At 32.4% G+C, this 23,263-nt stretch overlaps 1 protein-coding gene across 3 annotated transcripts in view; it reads right to left on the reverse strand.

Annotated features, from left to right (window-relative positions):
- MAP2K4 (mitogen-activated protein kinase kinase 4) overlaps positions 1-23,263 on the reverse strand; it is a 210,196-nt gene that overhangs the window by 167,384 nt on the left and 19,549 nt on the right. The gene's annotated exons all lie outside the window — the stretch shown is intronic.

Raw genomic sequence — 23,263 nt, forward strand, 5'->3', positions numbered from 1 at the left:
CATATCCAGCAAAGACAGTATGAGGTGATATTATGCCATTCTAGCTTGTTGCTGTGACTGTGAGGTTTAAAAAAGGAAGGAAGGAAGAAATAGAAGTGAGTGGCAAGATCATCATGCATGGGTAGGAAAAACAGTGGAGTCAGAACCCCTATGGTTTATTAGTTCAAGTCTGTCATTTGTTTATAGGCTTAGATAAATTCTGTCTACTCTCAAAGACTAAGTTTACTCATTTATAAATGTAGTAAATACCTATTACACTTCACAAATTAATTAAAATAACATTGGCACATTTTTGATACTAGCTTCTTGAAAGTACATCTTTGTAAAGTCTAGCATATTTGATTTCTGCAGTATAGGCATTTAAAACACTGAATTAAACTATGAATCCTTGCTCCGGATTGGGTTTTTGTTTTACCAATTTATTAAAACTTAATTACTTGAAAAATATAATTATAACTATTATAAAAAGTCTCAATTTACAAAATACTCCAATGTTTTCTAAGCAATTCTGAATATATATTCATGGATTTCTGCAACAAAAAAATAAATTCTTTCTTCTTGATTTACTCAAGAAAATTACTAGTGTCATGACAGTAAAGTAGAGCCTCTGGAACCCCTTCTAAGAATGATGTTTGTGGTCTATATTCTTAATGGAAGGAAATGCTAAATTTCAATAAACATTATAGTAAAAATAAAAGATTTTTCCCCATTAACATCCATGGACCTCTTGAAATCTATCTAAAAACCCTGGGTGTATAATTAATTCTAAATTAAGCGGAAAACTGTCTTGACTTTAAGAAAGCTTAATGCACAAAAGAGCCACATGTATAAATATAATCACTAGATCTTTATGATTTCAAAATCCAACAATCCATAAAGAGTTTTATTCCTTAAGAATTCTCCATACTATTCCTCAAGAATACATTAGCATACAAAATAATTTCACTCAGAATCTTATGGATTCATCATGTTTACTATTTTTAAAAAATGTGGAAAAATCTTATTCTGAACATAAGCTTCCCCTTTTTTTCCTAATCTCATTAAAATGTCCATTTAATATGTAGGAGAGGTCAACAGACAGGAGGCCTCAGTTTTATGCAACAATCATGTACTACTACAGTCTCTATGTAAAGACTACTGTATTACTACAGTCTATTTTTTAAAAATCACTTTCAGTCATTTTCTTGTTAGTGACATAAGCAGAATTATGTGAAGATGATGAATGAGTGATTTTATTAACAAAGAAGGGGGAGGGTAATGGGTACTAAACTCTCTAAAAGAAAAAGAAATGATGGTGGTAGTTAATATTTATAAAATGCTTTAACTTTAAAAGAGCACTGTCTACACATTTTCATGTTTCTTCTCATAATAATCCTGTAAAGTGCTGTTTTCACCATTTTACAGAAGAGACTTACCTGTGGAAATACTAAATGGCCCACAGCTAGCATGTGACAGAAACATAATTCAAATCCAAGTAACTCTGGACTTTTATATTCAGCATACTTTCAAGTACAATGCATTACCTCTGAAACATATCCCAATATTCCCAATTAACATGACTTTTTTTTCTTTATTAAACCTTTTTTATTTTTCAAAACATAAGCATGGTTAATTCTTCAACATCAAACCTTACAAAATCTTGTGTTCCAATTTCCCCTTCCTTTCCCCACTCCCTCCCCTAGATAGCAAGTAATACAATATTTTAAACATGGTAGATATATATAACAGACTTTTTAAAAAATTAAATACTAAAACATATCAAGCAAAACTTTCTACACATTGAAGATTTTCCAGAGTTTTCTCTTTGAGTTAACAGTGGTTCTGATTCCTCATTAAGTACAGCATAAAAAATGTTTAGATAGATAAATATAAAAATGCAGCATCTTGTGAGAAAACCAACTTTCTTAAATTCACAAACTAAACTTAAAACTGATGATCTCTTATTCAACAGTGAATTTCACTTATAATTTGTCTTGAAAGTGCACTCTAAATGAGATATCTCCAATATGGTTAACATTCATGACAGTGCACGATTCTTATCCAAAATAGAAGATATGTAATTCACAAAGTGGAGAAAAAGTATAACTGAGTAAAATTAATCTAATAACTTTTGACATACATCTGAAAATATGAACCTAAATATTGGTTTATCTAAAGCGGTAGTTTCCAAGTTTTGAGTATAACCATCTTTCTAAAGTAAAAAAATATGAATATCGTCACCACCACCCCAGATGATAGTAGTTATACTATTCATATTCACTGAGGGAGAAAAGAAATGAGTGGCAAAAGGTTACTATGAATTCAATAATGCTTTTTATATTGATTTGAATTTTATTAATCACATCAGCATCTATGTAGATATAGATACCTATATATTTGAAATCTAGAATCATATTTATGTATAAGATATATTTATTAAGTAAGGAGAAGGTGTGTTTGCTTACTGAAGAATTTACAAGCTCCTTGCCATAACTCAAAGGCTTTAGAAAAATTCCCAAAGGTTGGGAATCAGTACACTAAAGTAAATTACATTACAAAAGAATGAGATGCACAAATAAACCACATAGATCTGAACACCATTATGTGATAATCCAAATTTGTCACAAGCCAAAAAAAGTATCTTTGTACACAATAGCATTTTCTTAAACAGTAATTGATCAAACCATCATAATGCCAATTTTTAAGGGTTATACACAATTCTTTTCAGAAAATTTCTCATAAATATTTAACCCCTGACATTCCAACTTCATAAAAATCTCAATATCAGAAAAGCATTTATTGTTGCCTTATATCAATCAGTATTATATGCCTACAAAACTGTTTAAATGTAAGCAAAAATGCATATATATTCATATAAAAAGGCATACAAAATGAGATGCTTAGTAGACTTTTACTGAACTCCTAAAGAAATTTAGTACCCAGAAAAAAATTGTGCAATCCCAAACTATAACTGTTGTCCAATAAAATTCACCAACTTACAACTGGTGATTGTGTGTTTTAAATTGTGTAACAAAATAACACAAAGAATAGAAGATATATGAAAAGTCAGACAATGGGAAAAAAAAAAAAACTTCAGAGCTTCCATTAGTCATCAAAAATCTTATAAGTCGTTTTATGCTATGGCATAACAATATTTTGACCTTGACTTTTCAGCAGTAATTCTGAACCTCACCGAAATTCCCTCACCCAGCCTATCAGCATTTGACTTTAGACAACATCTTCTAAGAAGGATATATAATAAAAATTAAAATTTTATTCTGAAAGGTTATTTTTGGGAGGAGGAGAGAGCTGTAGACAGTTTTTTTGTTTTGCTTCTGTTTTAGAATTTTTCCACACATTCAAGATAACTATAGAAACATTGGTATTAGGCAAAATCAGGGTAGAAAATTAGTTTTCTCAGAATTTCAAATGTCCAAAACGATTGAATTTCATTAATCTTTCAAATTCTTTATTTTTAGCTATTATACTTTGTGAAGGGACTGTAAGTATCCTGAGATATATGTCAAAAGAAAAAAGAAATGCAAGTGTTCTGTGTAACCAACAATAACAAGAAAATCATCCCTGTCTTCCAATGCAAAATGAGAAATATAATTTTCCTTGTAAAAATGAAATTTGACTTTAAAATTTTCAAAACACAGTTACACAAGTTAAAATGAATTAAAAGATTCAGTACCAGAAAGCAATTTTAAACTATGTAAACTGGGGCTTAACAACCCATAGCATACTGCTCTACATAGCTGATGGTGTGATTTTTCTCAAGCACAGATCTGTCCATGTCACTTACCTATTCAAAGAGCTCTATTAACCCTCTATTACCTCTAAGATCAGCTATGAAATCTGCTGCTTGACATTTAAACATATTTATATCTTGGCCTCTATCTCACCAGCTTTTTTACACCCTCTTCTGCCTCCATATACTCTGTCCACTTACATCAGTCTACTTGTAATTTTCAGAACAAGACATTTAACTCAGTACTCCATGCTTTTGTATGGTTATCTCCTGTGACTAAAAGGCTCTGCTTCTTCACTTCCACCTTGTACACTGGGCTTTCTTCAAGACTCGGAAGAAAAGCTATTTTCTGCAGATCTTTCCCAATATATTATCCTGCCTTTTCAGATTACCTTTAGCTATTGTCTGTATCTTTTATGAATCCAGTTATTTAAATACTATCTCCACTGTAATATATACTTCTTAAAGCAGGGACTGTTTTGTGCTTTTCATATAATCCTAGCACTAAGTACAGTGCCCGGTACCTTGTAAGTACTTGAGAAATGTTGACTGACTTTCAAATTTATGGTAGGCTAATTTCTCCTAATTCTTCCTTCATCTATTCCTTTTCCATTAAGACAAGTGATTCCTAACCTGTCAAGTTTTAAAATACATATATTTTAATAACTGTATTTCAACATAATTGGTTTCCTTTATAATCCTATGTATTTAATTTTATGCATTTAAGAACTTTATTCTGATTATATAGGCTTCACAGGCTGACACAAAAAAAGATCAGATTAAAAAAGATCAAATAATCTTTGATAAATCTATAGCTTTATCCAGAACAAGAGGTCCTGTTGCCAGATCCTAAAGTAAAGGGTAATAAAAATGAAGAGTGAGGTGATCACCAACATCTCCTTTCTCTATGACCTCCATACTACTCATTTCCATTTGCCTGAAGACGCCTCCATTTATGACAAATCCCATTCACACTTAAGCAAACAGGCTATTTTTAATATGTACCTATGTAAAGCTAATTTAGAAATGTACTAGAATTAGATCATCAGGCAATAACAAGAATGCTAACTCACTTGACATCAAAGTTACTAGAGACCTGAAAGATGAAAAATTACTGAGAAGAGAGAAATCTCTCATGAAAATGAGAAACTAGGGATAGGGGAATTTTTGAATTTTGCAAACAGTAAGTTTGGAGATAGTGATAAGTAAATACCTCTCCCATGGTATAATCTAGAATATAATTAGTTTTGTTGCTCCCAGCTCTTTGCTAGCTCATGTAATTCCCAACTTAGTAGCCATGAGGATCAGGGATTTAGAGCTGGAAGGGCCATCTTGGTCAATCCTCTCTTTTTCAGATGAGGAAACTATGGCACAAAGGTTAAGTACTTTGCCCAAAGTTATACAAGTAGTAAATTTGAGAAAAGATCTGCAATCAGGTCTATCTACTATGCCTCTCACAATTTAGAGGAAGACAAGGGAGAAAAAATGTGCTGTTGCACAATGACGATCTGCTATCACCACCGCGCAGATGAATGGCTGTTCAAGTTTGAATTCAATAAAGAGAACACCTCAGTTTAAAATATCTTGCCAAATTCTGGCACAGACTTTTTTTTTTTTTTTTAACACAATCTTTCTTCCAGTTTCTAATCTATCTCACTAGATCATTGATGTTCTTGACAGTATCATGCAAAAAATGTTTAAAAAAAAAACAAAAAAAAACCACTTCCTTTTAACCAAAAGGAAAACAATTATTCTTGTAGGACAAGAAGGGGAGGAGGGAGAGAAGAGTTGGTGCTTATTCCTTAAAGTTTAAAAAATTAAATTTGGGTATGATGTGTTTTGGGGAGAATGATGAAAACAACGTCCAATTGTATACTTAAACTGGATTTGTATGTATAAAAATGTTTTTCATTTAAAAAAAGTGTACGTCAAGTTTTGCCTTGAAATATGTTAAAAACTCAAAGATAGCATCACAGAAGGAATATAAACTAATTACATGTCATTTACAAAATCCTTATAAAAATATATTTATAAGTTTTATGCATCATATACTACCTTCCACTATTTGGGTGAAGAGGGGGAGGTGGAAATAGTCTCAATATCTAATACTACATTCTATTACTAAACTTGTGTTAAGGTGGAATTGGACAGAGGAAAGTCTAATTTGAAGACAATCTCTCTATTGAGCTTGATTAAATAGCCGGTTATTTTAAGACCACATTTTTATACAGCATATTTTAAAATTTAATATAAATGACCTTTTTCTTAAAGAGTCTGGGAGTAATTTTTAAGATACAGAATACTCAAGCTTTTCCATTTAGATAAAACCATTTCAATATATTGCTTTTGAAAGACTGTTTTCCAACACAAATTAGCTTTAAAAAAAAAAAAAGTGGAAATATACACAATAATTAAATTATCAATTTTGATATAGCTACAAATTATTCTGAGAAAAATCATTTTAAACATACATTGTACATATCCAAAATTCTGATCTATGCCAATCTTTGATTGTATATACATATATACACATACATATATGTGTGTATATGATCATATTTGTGAATATAAAAGTGGATCTTAACTGATGAGCTAAATTATGATTTAATATTTAACAATTTGAATATCATATACCTCTATTTTGTTCCAGTTGTGAAATTTTTAACTGAGAGGGGGCAAAATATTTTAATAAACTATTTTAAGAGAAAATGTTTGTACTTACTAAAAAAATGAAAAATGGAAGCTCTATTAATGTAAAATTGCCATAGTTGGTTAGTTGAAATAATAGTGGACACATTCCCAATACCAGATGGATATGAAAAAAAGGAGCATAACTATAAAACATATAGCTTACTTTATGCCTTTTCACAGAAGTTTATCTGAAAGCCTAAAGTAAAAAAGAAGTACCAGTTCATTGACTGTAATTTTTAAAAATCACATCAAAATTAAAATAACATGACATTTAGTTTTCAATTTTTCAATAAAATAGTTTTGAAAAAGAGTTCAAATTACCATACTGTGTCTAAAATATAATACAGAGAAATTCCAAAAACATAACTTCAGATTTCTTGCATTATCTATACATCAGTAAACAGGAATTCATCATACTTTTAATTTCAAATTCATTTAAAAAATGAGTGACTGAGAATTAATTAAAAGGAAATTTTCTTGAGAACATATTTTCTCAACATGTTTTCCCCTAAAGTCATCCCTCCTCCAAATTCCTCTCTTTTCCCCCAATCACTCAGGCATGAAACCTTACAGCCATCTTTGATTGTTGTCTCTCCCTCAACTCCAATATTTAACTACTTCCTAACTTGTTGATTTTTCCACCACAGCACCTTCACATTATATATAACCTTCTCTCCATTCAAACATCCACCATCCCAGTTCAGGTCCTCAATATCTGTTTTCAGGATTATTGTAGTAGCCTTCCTGTTTCCATTATGTACTCTTTTAGACCACTTTCTACAATTTAATATTCTTTTATTTGTATGTTTTCCTGAGGCACTTGGGGTTAAGGGTCACACAGCTAGGAAGTATTAAGTATCTGAGACCAAATTAGAACTCAAGTCCTCCTGACTTCAGGGATGGTGCTCTACCCACTGCACCACCTAGTTGCCACATGCCCTTAACTTTTCCTTAAAAAGTATGTGCCACCTTCCTTTACAAATAACTATATACATATTGCACCCTTCATGCCTAAAAGTTCACTCTCTCCTTTCCATCACCTTTTAAAATCATTTCAAGATTTGTTTAGTTATCCCCCAAGTGATCCTTTTAATTTGCATTTCTCTCCAGCAACAAAGAGCTGCTAAGTATTTCTTTTATGTGAATTTTTTTTTCCTTTCTTTGACACTTTGGCCTAAAAGTGGTTTTGCTAGATGAAAGTTTAGCAACATTGGGGGTCTAATTAAAAACTGCTTTCTAGAATTGTTGGACTAATCTTCAACTCTAAAGTGAACTAGTATGTCTATCTACCCAAAGCCCTTCTAAGAAGTGTAATTTTTCTTTAAGTCATCTTTACTTATCTGAAGATTGAGGTGGAACTTCAGAGTAATTTTAAATGCATTTCACAAATTAACAGTGACCTGAAAATTTTTTCACATGGTTATTGATTGCTTTTGATTTTTTTATTTGAGAACTTCCTGTTCATATCCTTTGATCTACTGGGGTATGGAAAGATACACGAATGGAATATAATATACCATATGTATAAAGAAATGAAAGAGGCAATTTTAGAGAGAGAAACCTAGGAAGACTTAAGACCTTTGATGCTGAATGAAGTGAGCTGAACCAAAAGAAGAAATCTTTACAATGAACAACATCATTAAAAAAAAAAAAAAAAAAAAAAAAAAAATCTGAAAGACTTAAGAATCTGCTGAATGCAATAACCCACCACCAGTCCAGAGGAAGCATACTGCCTGTCTCCTGATAGGGTTATAGATAAAAGGTACAAATTAGACAACACATTTTTGGACATAGATATGTATGGGTTGTTTTTCTTGACTATGCTTCTTTATTACAAAGGCTGTATTTTTTTTCTTTATCAGGAAAGACTTGGAATGAGAAGGTGGCAATAAGGTTACAGAAAAACAACAAAAAAAGGCAACAGATAAAAGACAGACATTTATGCATTTTTAATGCATAAGAAAGAAATGAAGCAAGTCCAAAAGTAAAAAAAGATCAGGATTGAAAGTAATGTTACATGTGTCATATTTTTCAATAAACAAGCTAACAATAATATAAATAAAAGTCACTTGGAAAGACAAACTGATTAGTGTCATGACCATCTATGTTTCTAAAATACTTATGATAAACATGCTACCTGTATCCTGACAGAGATGATAGACTCAAGATTGCCCTAAAAGATATACATTTTTGGGCATGGTCAATGTGGAAATCTGTTTTGCTTGACTATGTAGTTTTCCTTTCTGTAGTGGGAGAAAAGAAAATAACCTAAGACTTTGTTCAGATACTACTTCCTACAAAATAGTTTTCTTGATCACCCAGTTATTAGAAGCTCTCTCTCCCTCCTGACATATTCTGACCCACTTATTCTGTCCCTGTATGTGTGTCTGTCTAGAACAAAAGCATTTTTTTCTATGGATATCCTAACTGAGATATATCTAATCAGAGGGATTTTTCCCATCTGAGATTGTCCAAATAGCTGATATTGCCTCATTTTCCTGCTTTACTCAATTCCCCTGTTCTTTCTTACTCTTCCTTCTCAATATAATCCCTTGCCTTACTATGTGGGGCTGCCTCTCTCACCTGAGACCTCTTGATTTGAAGATTGTTTGAGCGTGAATTTTTTCAAAAATGATACTGCAACACATACCTGCTACTCTAATAAAATTATTTTTTATCTTAATATATGTTATATGTCCCTAGGAAAATGTAACCTCTGAGGGACTTAGTTTGTGTTGCCTTTTTTTTTGTACTACTAAATTTGGAATATTATGCTACTTAATTCTGTGGCTCATTTCTGTGTGCTTTGAAATTCAGTCCTAAAAGCACAAAGGATAGCTTCTTCTCAGATCTGTGGAAAAGGAAAGAATCTGTGACCAAAGAAGAACCTGAGTACATTATTGAATGTAAAATGGATAACTGTGATTATATTAAGCTAAAAAAAAAAAAATTTGTACAAACAAAACCAATGCAGACAAAATTAGAAGAGAAGCAATAAACTGGGGGAAAAAAATTTACATTCATGAGTTCTGATAAGGGCCTCATTTCTAAAATATATAGAGAATTGATTCAAATTTATAAGAATTCAAGCCATTCTCCAAATGATAAATGGTCAAAGCATGTGAACAGGCAATTTTCATATGAATAAATTAAAATAATTTCTAGTCATATGAAAGGTGCTCTAAATCATTATTGATCAGAGAAATGCAAATTAAGACAACTCTGAGGTACCACTTCATACCCCTTACACTGGCTAAAATGACAGGAAAAAATAAAATAAATGTTGGAGGGGATGTGGGAAAACTGGGACACTAATACATTGTTGGTGGAGTTATGAACTGATCCAACCATTCTGGAGAACAATTTGGAACTATGTCCAAAAGGCTATCAAAATGTGCATACCCTTTGATTCAGTAGTGTTTCTACTGGAGCTTTTATCCCAAAAAGATCTTTTTGTAGTAGCAAGAAACTAGAAACTTAATGGATGCCCATCAGTTGGACAATGGCTGAATAAGTTATGGTATATGAATGTTATGGAATATTATTGTTCTGCAAAACAATCAGTAGAATGATTTCAAAGAAGCCTGAAGACACTTATGTGAACTGATAACCAAGTGAAATGAGCAGAACTAGGAGATCATTGTACATGGGCCACAAGATTATACGATGATCTATTCTGATGGATGTGGCTCTTTTCAACGAGATGATTCAGGCCAGTTCCAATTCTTGTGATGAAGAGAGCCATCTACACCAAGAGAGAGGATTACAGGAACTGAGTGTGGATCACAACATAGTATTTTCACGCTTTTTGTTATCCAGAAAAACGGGGAAAATGCAAATATTTGGAGGGCAGATCAAAATGCCACAACTTCAGGGTTATTGACGCTCTAGAAGGTTTTTTTTTTTTTTTTTTAAATAACAACAGCAATATTTTTTGGGGAGGTGGGGAGGAAAATTCAAAGAAAAATTCCCTAAATTAACAAAACTAAACAAGAATCTACAAATAAAAACAATCTACATGGCTCCAAAAAGAAAGAATCCAAGATTCAGCATTATTTGATACAATTAAACTTAAATAGGGATTTTAATACAGAGATTCTTAACCAGGAACCCAATTTTTCTTCTCAAAATGGATTGAAATTTCAATACAATCAGACCCCATCATGATCCTGTGTATTTTGTCTTAAATATTTAAAGCCTAATTCTGAGAAGAGATTCAGAGGCTTTTCCAAATTTTCAAAAGAGGTACTTAATATAAAAAAAAAAAGAACTTCTGCTTTAAAGGAAAAAATACTCCATACAGTTAGAAAATAGAAAGAAAAATAGTTTATTAACTTTAATCTGGGCTATTATCAAAAAATGGAATATAATATAAAAAATTAAAAATCATAGAATTAAAGACCCAGCAAAAACAAGAAATTAATATGCAAGAGGTAGTTTAACACTGAATTAACATGTAAGAGGTAGTTTAGCACTGAATAGTCTGCAGAGATATACACAATTCAAAAACAAAAAAAAAGAAAATCAGGAAAAACATTTAGTAAAACTAATACATTGAAAAAACTTTGGCATTATATGCAGTTATTCCACATCATCCCACTCCTCTCTGTCAACTTTTATAAAACAGTGAATCCTGAAGCAATGAAGTATATCTACTCACTAGCCTTATATATTTGATTTACCAATTCAAAACTTTCATAAATCAGAATTACTGTTCATACATTTAACCAGGTCACACCTATAATTTGAAATCTATAATAATTAAGGGATCATATAACTCAGATTTAAAAGAGACCTGCTACTTCTAAGCCTATTCGCTCCTATTTTTAAAATGAGAAAAATGAAGTCCACAGAAGTTAAGTGACTTGTTCAAAATAACTAAAACAGATTATAATTAGATTTAGAAGCCAAGTTCAGAAAATCATTCTCTTTATAGGGCTGTGGTATGCAAAGTAGAATGCTTAAGAAGATCCAATGGGGTAAGAGAAGGAAATATGAAAACTTTTATTTACAGCATTTTTTCCCAAAAATCATAAAGAAATTAAAATTCATTCATATGTAGCCTATGGTTGACAATAGTGTTTTCACTTGATCTAAAGTCAAATGTCACATGGTTCATGAGGAATGGTAGCTCCACAAGGTAGATCATATTCACACATATTGGCATCTTGACTCATTCATTTTCAGCACTTACATGTCCTACTAGTAAGTGAATTTATAAATATTAAATTAACCTTAGCAAAATGATCCAATTGCTCAGATTCCTACAAAGAAAACTAGGATCAAAAATACTAATAATTGGAACACAAGGGAACAACAGATCTAAAAAAAGCTAGACAGATATATGTATATATAGAGATATATAAATATACACACACATATACATATATACACATATACATACACATACAATTATTAAAAGAATACAAATGGAGAGAACCACCAGAAACAAAAAATAAATATTTATGATTTATCAAGAATAAAGTTGGCCACAAAAAAGAGATAGATGTAAGAAGGTGTCTTGCCTTCCCCAACCTATTTGCCAAGATGGGAAAGATTTATGGGTTTGGAACATATTTTTCAGAAATTTTTTTTAATGTATTAATTAATTTTATTAATTCTTCCCTTTTTTCTTTCTTTAAAAAAAAATTGTTAGAAGGCTTATTATTTGGGCTAGAGAGAGTTGCTAGGAGACCGTTGTAATGTGAAAACAAAAGATTTTATTAAAATATTTATTAAAGAAAAAAAGAAAATGAGCACTGTAAAATTACTGTACCCAAAATAGAGACATGAGAAGGTATCTCCCCCATATTCATTGAAGAGAGGTACAGGGATGATATGGAATAATAACTGCATATAATGCCAAAGTTCTTTCAATGCATTAGTTTTACTGAATGTTTTTCCTGGGTTTTTTTCTTCCTCTCTTTTTTTCTTAAACTCTTTTTTATGATAGACAACACTCTAAGAGGAATGACTAGAAAGATACAGGGGAAAAAGCTAAATGACACAAAAACCAAAGACTAATATAAATTTATTTTTAAAAAGAAAATGAATAAAAATTACTTAGTAAGCATTAGTTGGCAAGATGTATTTCTCCTTCACTTTGTGAAGTATCTTTTTCAGCAATAATTGCCATTAAAAGCAATTATCAAAATAAACTGAATTATCACAAAGTGTTAAACTAAGATTTTAAGAAATAATAAAGCATATTCAATCATATTGCTCTCCCTGAAAATGCTATCAATAATTTAAGTGAAAAGGAAAAAGTTTTAGACTACTAGTAAATAAAAAGTATTTTTAAATTCCATTTATTCTCAACCTTTTCATGGTTGAAGAAAATGGTTTCCATGATTTATACATAAAGTAGTAATTAAGTAATAGTATATAATTTATAAATAAGCACACACATATTGGGAAGAATATGCTCAAAAAACTGACCCATAAAGTTATGCAATCATAAGAGTTTGGCAAGACATAAGGGATCAGGGAACAGGGTGAGGGACTAGCACAAAATAGAAGTAATCTGATAGCCCATGTATCTGACACACTGGTAGCCCTTAATTAGCATAAAAGTAAAAACAAGTCTACCACTGAAACAATCCAGTCATCAGAAACAAAAATAAATTATCACCAAAGCTATATATGGGCTCAAGGTAGGCCTAACAACTTCACACTACTAGAACTCTTATGAATTCAGCAATCTGATTTAAAGCTTCACGCAAAAAAAAAAAAAAAAAAAAAAAAAAAAAAAAATTGCCCTGAGCAGATGTGGCCTTTATACCAAACTCTAGCCAAAGGGCCAAATACAAGCAAAAAGGTTCCTCATACTCCTCAGAAAGACTTGTCTCAAAAGACTGTTAATCCCAACATAAAAAAAGAAAAGGAGCCAAAGACAATTACCTCAAAGTCTGCAGGAATTCCCTTACCCAGCACCAATCCTTTCAGGAACTACAACCTGGAATCACAGTACAACAGGGTCACTCTCCAAAGGGAACTCATACAAACCCTGAAACCAATCACAGAGGGATAATCAGCATCAGGATAATGGGACACTAGGAGCCAAACATACCAAGAACTACCATCCATGGCAATTCTCGGCCTCTGTAGGAAACCAAAATAACTCCTGCTAATTTCCCTTGTCAATCTCTAACTATATAACAAACTATAAAATTTCTAACAAAGGATAACATATTTAGTTTAAGGACTTTAAAAAGAAATAAGGGGATTTTAAGAAAAAAGGGAAATTGATTACTGTGTTTAATTCAATGGATTATTCCTGTACCCATCAAAGAGCTTTAAAAAAAACAAATAAATTGAAAATATAATCTCTACTCTATAGAATTTTGTAGTAAAGAAGACTGAAAAATAAGAAGCAACTCAATTTAAAAAAAAAAACAGAGAACATTACCAACTAAAAAGGAATAAAATGTAGATAGACAACAAGCTAGGGATAAAGTCCATAAACAAAGATGATTAGTGGGGTGGGGGAAGGCAGATTGAGCAATCACCCCAACCCCAAGATAGAGCCCTATCTTTAATAGGTAAACAGCATCTTGAAATAATCAGGTGTGAACAAGACTTGGAATATCCACTGTCTCAATCAAAAATAACCAGATAAGTAGGGGATGGGGGTTAAGGAAAGGAAAAGGAGAATGTTTACTGGGCTTCATCTTTATTTTAGAGTTTCAGAGAGCCCGAAGATTTGAACTTTTTTAATCAGCATCCTAACAGAACTCCTAGGAAAAGAGTTTCCTAGCAAGTTTTCCTGCATCAGGAAATGAGAACAAAGTAGACACTGAGGAAAAAGCAGCTTTCTCTACAAAGGGTCTAGTAGAAAAACTATGCCAAACCTATAAGGAAATTCAGGAGTATTCTCACAAAGGAGGAAAGGTGTTCCAACAATCAGGACATGAAAACTTAAACCAATTTTCTCTGGACTTATGTACTGGCAAAATATTTCATAGATTTTAGAAAGATATATTCTACCAACCGTTTTTATTATGCTATTATGCTAATTTAGCAAAATACCACTTTAAAAAAATTAATCAAATCTGGCTAACATCCTCTGATAATTACTTAGAAAAATCCATACATATTGAGATTCCTAAGCCACACAAAGCATAAGAAAACTCAGCAGGACCCTAAAGGATCAAGTAGCCAAAGGACTAGGTAGTAGACTTGAAGTTAGGAAAACTTAAGTTCAAACCCCACTTTAAACAATTTACTAGCTTTCTGATCCTGGGCAAGTCACTTAATCTCTCTCAACTTCAGTTTCCCTATCTGTAAAATGGAAATAATAGCAGTACCTCATACCGTAGGTAAGGAATCATAAGATATGATGATATTCTCAGATATGACAATATTTCAAATGATTCACACACATACACACAGGCAAACACACACACGTGCGAGAATACTTGCCATTCTTAATGAGATTTTCCTATGCATATCCTTTGGGATTATTCATACATTGGAGAATGGCTCTTATTCGTATATATTTGTTTCAATTATTTATATATCTGGGATATTAGATCAGCAATAGCTAAATGAGAATGTTTAAGGAGAATGACTTTGGGATTAGGCTAAAAATTATTTAGGAAAGACTTCAATGAGGGAGGGAGGCTTTTAGGTAAGTCTTTAAAAAAGAATGAAATTTATATGTAGGGAAAAAAGGATGAGCATTACTAATGACGAATAAGCAAACATGATTAAGGCAAAATTGTCAGGCTTTATGAATCAAAAGGTTAAAACAATGAGAAGCTTCCCAGTTATTACTTCGAATAGTTTCTAGGAATTGATTTTGGCTATCAGCTGAAAATATTTTCTCATGGCTTACCCAATATAGTCATCAAGAGAACCTGATCACTCAGAAACATCTTTATTCCATTTTATTTTGGTGGGGATAAAAAGCAGAAGAACAAGAGAAAAGAGAAGCCTGATTTAAAAACCATTCTGCTTGGGAAAGAGACTCACATGTGCAAAAATTTTTGTGGCAGCCCTCTTTGTAGTGTCAAGAAACTGGAAACTGTGTGGATTCCCATCAATTGGAGAATGAATGAATAAATTATGGTATAGGAATGCTATGGAATACTATTGTTCTGTAAGAAAGACCAGTGGGATGATTTCAGAAAGGCTTAGAGAGACCTACATGAACTGATGCTAAGTGAAATGAGCAAAACCAGGAGATTATCAAACAGGGCAACAACAAGAATACAGAACAATCAATTCTGATGGACATGGCTCTCTTCAACAATGAGATAATTCAAACCAGTTCCACTTATTCAATGATGAAGAGAGCCATCTACACCCAGAAAATAATATGTGGGAACATATTGTGGAACACAACATAGCATTCTCATTCTCTCTTATTTGCTTGCATTTTGTTTTTTTCTTCCTACTTGATCTGATTTTTCTTGTGCAGCAAGATAATTGTATAAATATGTATACATATGTTGGATTTAATATGTATTTTAACATGTATTGGACTACCTGACAGCAAGGGGAAGGGATAGGGAGGGGAAAATTTGAAACAAATTTGGAACAAAGAGTTTTGCAAGGGTCAGTGTTGGAAAAATGGCCCCATTTATATGTTTTGTAAATAAAAAAGCTTTAATAATAATAAATAAAATAAAAACATTCTCCTTTCATACATAAACCCAGAGCTCCTATAAGGATAGCCCCTTAAAATTGTAGCAATGATGAGGAAATTAACCACAAAGTCACTCTTCTATAACAATTTCATTTAGCATTCACTAATCTCATTTGAAACTCTTTGAAAAATCACCTGCATTAGGTACCTCAACTTCCCTCTGTTCTCTCTATAATATTTTTCACTTCTATGCCTAGGGAGAAAATTATAACCTTAACAGGGAATAGAGATGATTTTGATTACAAAGAGAGAAAAGTTTCTTCTGCACGAGCAAAATAAATACAGTTGGAATCAGAAGGAAAATAATATTTTATAAAAAGTATTTCAATGAAATGATTCTGATAACGTTGTAATAACCCAGATATATAAAGAATTGAAACATATATAAGAACAAGAACTATTCTCCAATGGATGAATAGCCCCAAAGGAGATGCATAAGCAAATCTCATTAAGAAATGCAAGTTATCAACAACTCCATGGGGGAAAAAAAAAACAAAAAAACTAAGTCACTAATTACAGAAATGCATATAAAAACACACCTCACATTACATTCTTACCTTACAGTGGACTTGAAATTAGGAAAATTTAAGTTCAAACCCCATTTCAAACAATTTACTAGCTAACCTTACATCAAATGATCTAGCTTTTTTGGAAAATAGAAACTGTTTGGAAGGATTGAAAGAGGGCAAGAATTAAAGTTTTCAAGTGATTCAATATTTTTTAAAAAAACTACCTTTTTGGGGGCATGTACCCCAAAGGAAGTCAGGGACAAAAGGAAAGGACTTTTATGCACAACAGCATTTACAATGGTATTTTTTTGGTAGCAAAAAAAAAAAAAAAAAAACTGGAAACAAAATACTTATTAATTGGCAAGTAGCTGAGCAAACTTATCTAACTTATCAAAAATATGATAGAATTTTTCTGTACCACATGAGGAATAAGATAGATCCAGAGAAATATGAAAAAAAAAAAAAACTATAAAGTGATCAGAAGAACCAAGAAAATAATTTACATCTAGATCACAATAACGCCAGGGTTAACAATTCCTAAAACCTTCAGAACTTAAACTAAAATAAACAACCAATCATTATTTCCAAAGACTGAAAGTTTATCTTTCACCTGTTGGTAGAAAAATAGAGAAATACAGAACCAGATATACATTTTCTACAATGTGGTCAAGATTTTGATTTGCTTGATTATATATTAATCAGGATAAAGTGGGAAATTAGAATTGTTTTGAGTTGAATTTTCTTAAAGACCGAATCATTAGAAGGAAAAGAGAACAAGCACCTACTTGGGGAAAAAAAAGTTGATAGACACTCAAAAATGTAAACATTAAACATTTTTAAAAGTTGCACAGAAAAAGAATAAAGCAAATATTACTAACCAATTTAAATTTATAAATATATTTTTAAAACATGACATATTATAGGATTCCAATTTCTTGAATGGTCCTTTTTCTTGTCTTCATGTCTGGGTATGTTTGTAATTCATGCCATGCCAAAGGATCTGTCTTTGGCATAACTACCTGCTAGGACCCCTGCCAGCTGTGAAGACATTCTCTTCTCAGCCTTAACCCCTCTTTCTCTTTCTGCCAGGATTTCTCTGCTAGGACCTTTATCTCTCTGTCACGACCTGGCCAGTGAAGAAGTCTCCTAGCAAAAGCTGACTTCTCAGTGCCAATAAACTTCCTTTTGCCAAACTTCCCAGGTTCATGAACTCTTTCATATTGGACCTGCACTGACCAAAGAGGGGTTCCCACAACTCTCTGCATTGCCACTAACCTAATCATAATGGTTGATAAATGTTAAATTCAGAATAAAAAAAATTCATAAAAAATAAACCTTTTACAATATAGTTTTTGTTAATTTTCAACTAACACTTCTCTTAAAAATTACCACTCACTCCTTAATTATCAAATCAAGCTTCCTGATCTTTCTGACACTAGAAATTTTCCATTGGGAAATCTTATTTTCTTCTTTCTACTTTCTAATTTGGTGACCTCATGACCTTCCATGGGTTCAAAAAAAAATTTTTTTTATTATACTTTTTTATTGACAGAACATATTCATGGGTAATTTTTATAACACTGTCCCTTGCACTAACTTCTGTTCCAACTTTTCCCTTCCTCCCTCTACCCTCTTCCCTAGATGGCAGGCAGTCTCATACATGTTAAACATGTTTAAAGTATATCTGATATACAATATATGTGTGCAGATCCATAGTTTTCTTTTTGCACAAGAAAAATTGGATTCAACCCAGAAATGACAACAAAATTCATTGGAAGAACAAAAGGTTAAGAATTTCAAGGGAATTAATGGGGGAAAAAAAAAAATCAAACTTAAGAGGCCTAGCTGTACCTGATCTAAAACTATATTATAAAGCAGCGGTCACTAAAACCATTTGGTACTGGCTAAGAAATAGATTAGTTGATCAGTGGAATAGGTTAAGTTCACAGGACAAAACAGTCAATAACTATAGCAATCTAGTGTTAACAAACCCGAAGATCCCAACTTTTTGGATAAGAATTCATTATTTGACAAAAATTGCTGGAAAAACTGGAAATTAGTATGACAGAAATCAGGCATGGACCCACACTTAACACTGTATACCAAAATCAAAATGGGTCCATAATTAAGGCATAAAGAACGAGATTATAAATAATTTAGAGAAACATAGGATAGTTTACCTCTCAGACTTGTGGAGGAGGAAGGAATTTGTGACTGAAGAACTAGAGATCATTATTGATCATAAAATAGAATATTTTGATTATGTCAAATTAAAAAGCCTTTGTACAAACAAAACTAATGCAAACAAGATTAGAAGGGAAGCAACTGGGAAAACATTTTTACAAGTAAAGATTCTGATAAAGGCCTCATTTCCAAAATATATAGAGAATATAGAAAATATGTAGACAATTGACTCTAATTTATGAGAAATCAAGTCATTCTCCAATTGATAAATGGTCAAAGGACCATTTTCAGATGATGAAATTGAAATTATTTCCATTCATATGAAAGTGTCCCAAATCACTATTGATCAGAGAAATGCAAATTAAGACAACTCAGATACCACTACACATCTGTCAGATTGGCTAAGATGACAGGAAAAAATAATAATGAACGTTGGAGGGGATGAGAGAAACCTGGGACATTGATGCATTGTTGGTGGAGCTGTGAAAGAATCCAACCATTCTGGAGAGCAATCTGGAATTATGCCCAAAAAGTTATCAAACTGTACATACCCTTTGATCCAGCAGTGCTCCTACTAGGCTTATATCCTAAAGAAATACTAAAGAAAGGAAAGGGACCTGTATGTGCCAAAATGTTTGTAGCAGCCCTTTTTGTAGTAGCAAGAAAATGGAAAATTAATCAATGCCCATCAATTGGAAAATGGTTGGGTAAATTGTGGTATATGGATGTTATGGAATATTATTGTTCTGTAAGAAATGACCAGCAGGATGAGTACAAAGAGGCTTGGAGAGACTTACATCAACTGATGCTGAGTGAAATGAGCAGAATCAGAAGATCATTATACACTTCAACAACAATACTGTATGAGGATGTATTCTTATGGAAGTGGATATGTTCGACAAAGAGAAGATCTAATTTAGATTCAATTGATCAATGATGGGCAGAACCAGCTACACCTAGAGAAGGAACACTGGGAAATGAGTGTGAACGGTTTACATTTTTGTTTTTCTTTTCAGGTTATTTTTACCTTCTGAATCCAATTCTTCTGTGCAACAAGAGAATTGTTCGGTTCTGCACATATATATTGTATTTAGGATATACTGTAACATATTTAACATGTATAAGACTGCTTGCCATCTAGGGGAGGGAGTAGAGAGAGGGAAGGGAAAAGTCGGAACAGAAGTGAGTGCAAGGGATAATGTGGTAAAAAAAAAAAAAAAAAAAAAAAAAAAAAAAATTACCCATGCATATGTACTGTCAATAAAAAGCTATAATAAAATTTTAAAAAGAAAAATTGGATTCAAAAGGTAAAAATAACCTAGGAAGAAAAACAAAAATACAAGCAGCCCACATTCATTTCCCAGTGTTCCTTCTCTGGGTGTAGCTGATTCTGTCCCTCATTGATCAATTGGAATTGAATTAGCTCTTCTCTTTGTCGAAGATATTCACTTCCATCAGAATACATCCTCATACAGTATTGTTGTTGAAGTGTATAATGTTATCTCCTGGTTCTGCTCATTTCACTCAGCATCAGTTTATGTAAGTTTTTCCAAGCCTCTCTGTATTCATCCTGCTGGTCATTTCTCACAAAACAATAATATCCCATAACATTTATATATCACAATTTCATGGGTTCAATTTTTATCTCATGCTTTACCAAACCTCAACTCTGAATTATCCCTGCCATCTGATCCTGCTTCCAATTTACAGAGTACTGCTAGAGCAATTCCAGCAAATCTGTTGAACTCATAAATATGAATATTAACCATATTCTCATTGTTATGAAGCAATCCTTCTGCTCCACCTTGATTGATTTGCATGTAGAATCAGTAGAATCTCTATAGAAAACTTTTTTTTTTGTTCTGAAGTCTTCAGAGAACACTTCCAATTAAAGTTGGAAAAGAACCAGTTATTCAAAAGGCATATTAAACACCTACTTTGTACCAGGCACTGTGCTAAATGCTAGGGACACAAGAAAGGCAAAAGACCTGTCTGTTCTAAAAGAGTTCCCAGTCTAATGAGAGATAAGAAGAAAATAATTAGATATAAAACAGAATCTACTCAAAAGTAAATTGGAAATGATCAAAAGAGAAGATGCAACTATAAAATTAAAGGCTTAAGATTATTTTTCTATAAAACAATCAGCAGAATCTTACATGAACTGATGCTAAGTAAAGTGAGTAGAACAAAAGAACATCGTACACAGCAACAATGCAGTTTCAAAACAAGATTATGTTATGATCAATTTTGATGGATGGCTCTTTTCAATAATGAGATAAGGTCAATTCCAATATACTTGTAATGGAGAGAGCCATCCAAATACATAAAGATGACTATTGGAACTGCATGTGGATCACAACAAAAATTTTTTCCATCTTTTTTGTTGTTTATTTGCTTTGGGTTTTTTTCTTATTTTTCCCATTTTTGACCTGATGTTTCTTATGCAGCATGATAAATGTGAAAATATGACTTCTTCTGACTTGTACATGTTTAACATATATTGGATTACTTACTCTCTAGGAGACGAGGATGGAGGTAAGGGAGGAAGAAAAGGATTTTGTAAAAGTGAATGTTGAAAACTATCTTTGCATGCATTTTGAAAACAAAAAGCTATTATTAAAAAAAAAAAAAAATCAGGCTAGGCTTCTTCCTTAGCTAGAACCTAAAGGAAACCAAAATATCAAGGATAAGGAGGGAGAGAATTCTAGGTATGGAGACAACCAGTTAAAACATTAAAAGTTGGGAAAAGAGAATGTTTTGTAAGAGAACAGGGAGATGAGTGCTGGGGATCTTAAAAGAATGTTGAGGGGGGTAAGAGGAGTAAAGGCTGGAAAGGCAAGTAAGAGTCACATTGTAAAAGACTTTAAAAGTCAAACAGAAAATTTGATATTTGATCCCATGAATAACAGGGAACCACTGAAGCTTATCAAATATGGGGAGAAGGTAATTTGAACAGGCCTGTGATTTAAAATTGATCTGACAATTGAATATGCATTGAACTAGGGAAAGACTTGAGCAAGGAATCATCCGGAAATTTATTGTAAAAATTCAGGAATGAGATGATGATAGCTTCTACAAAAATTGTATTAGGATTAGAGAAAGTAGATAGAATTTGGTAACATATTAGATGAGAGGAAAAGAGAAGTGTCAAGGATGACACCGAGGTTATAAGCCTAAGTAACTAGGAGGAGGGTGCTATCCTCAACAATAACAGCAAAGTTCAACAGATTAGACATTTTGGAAAGCAATCTGGAACAATTCCCAAAGGGCTATAAAACCGTGCATACTTTGATCCAGTGGTGCCCCTCTATCAGACTGGATCCCAAAGAGAACAAAAAGAGGAAAAAGTTTCCACATGTGCAAAAATGTTTGTAGCAGCTCTTTTTGTAATGGCAAGGAATTTGAAATTAAGTAGATGCCCATCAATTGGGGAATGGCTAAATAAGTTATGGTACATGAATGTAATGGAGTATTATTGTTCTATAAGAAATGATGAGCACGCTGATTTCAGAAGTCTGGAAAGATTTACATAAACTGATGTGATGCCAAGTGAAATGAGCAGACCAAGAGAACATTGTGCAAGGTAAAAATGGCTTTTAGCAATGCAGTGATTCAAGATAATTTCAATGGGATGGAAAAGGCCATCAGCCTCCAGAGAATCAAAGAATAATATTCTCACCTTTTGTTTACTTTTTCTTTCTTGTAATTTTTTTTCCCATTTTAGTCTGATTTTTCTTGTGCAACATGACAAATATAGAAATGTTTAAAAAGGATTGTACATGTTTAACCTTTATAAGATTGCTTTCCATTTTGGGAAGAAAGGAAATAAAAGAGGGAGGGAGAAAATTTTGGAGCACAAAATGTTACAAAAATGAACAATGGAAGCTATCTTTATGTGTTTTTGGAAAAATAAAATATTCAGGCAACTGCCTCGGCAGTTGTAAAAATACTCCTTGAGAAAATCATTCCAGGGTATGGGATGGTGGAGCAGACAGATTCAGACAAGCAGTCTTAGAGGTAACAACTAACCAAACTGCTCAGGCTCTTGATCTATTAGCCGATCAATCCACCCTGACAAGAGAAGCTGTTTTATAACATAGATTAGTTTTAGATTATCTATTAGCAGAGGAAGGGAGGGTCAGTGAGAAACAAAACCTGTCCACTTGTATGCAAATTGATGACAATAGACAAGTAGTAAAAGAAATTACTAAGGGCATTCACAGGAAGTTTGGAAATCTCTTTCACAAATAGCTGGTGGTCTTAGTTTCATGGTAGCTGGTAGAAATAGCTCTTATGGTATGGACTTATTGCAATCAGTGGTATTATTCTGTTGCCACTGTTTACCCTGTATAATTACATTGGTAACAAGAATAGTTCAAAGATCACTGTCAAGAATCTTACATACAGAGGATGCCATTAAAATGATGATTTTACAGAAAGAGGGCAATAACAGATGAGCAATGTGAAGAGATGTGAATTGAATTTGACCACAATGTTAGT

The sequence above is a fragment of the Sminthopsis crassicaudata genome, chromosome 4, assembly GCF_048593235.1.
Source record: "Sminthopsis crassicaudata isolate SCR6 chromosome 4, ASM4859323v1, whole genome shotgun sequence".
Taxonomy (NCBI): Eukaryota; Metazoa; Chordata; class Mammalia; order Dasyuromorphia; family Dasyuridae; genus Sminthopsis; species Sminthopsis crassicaudata.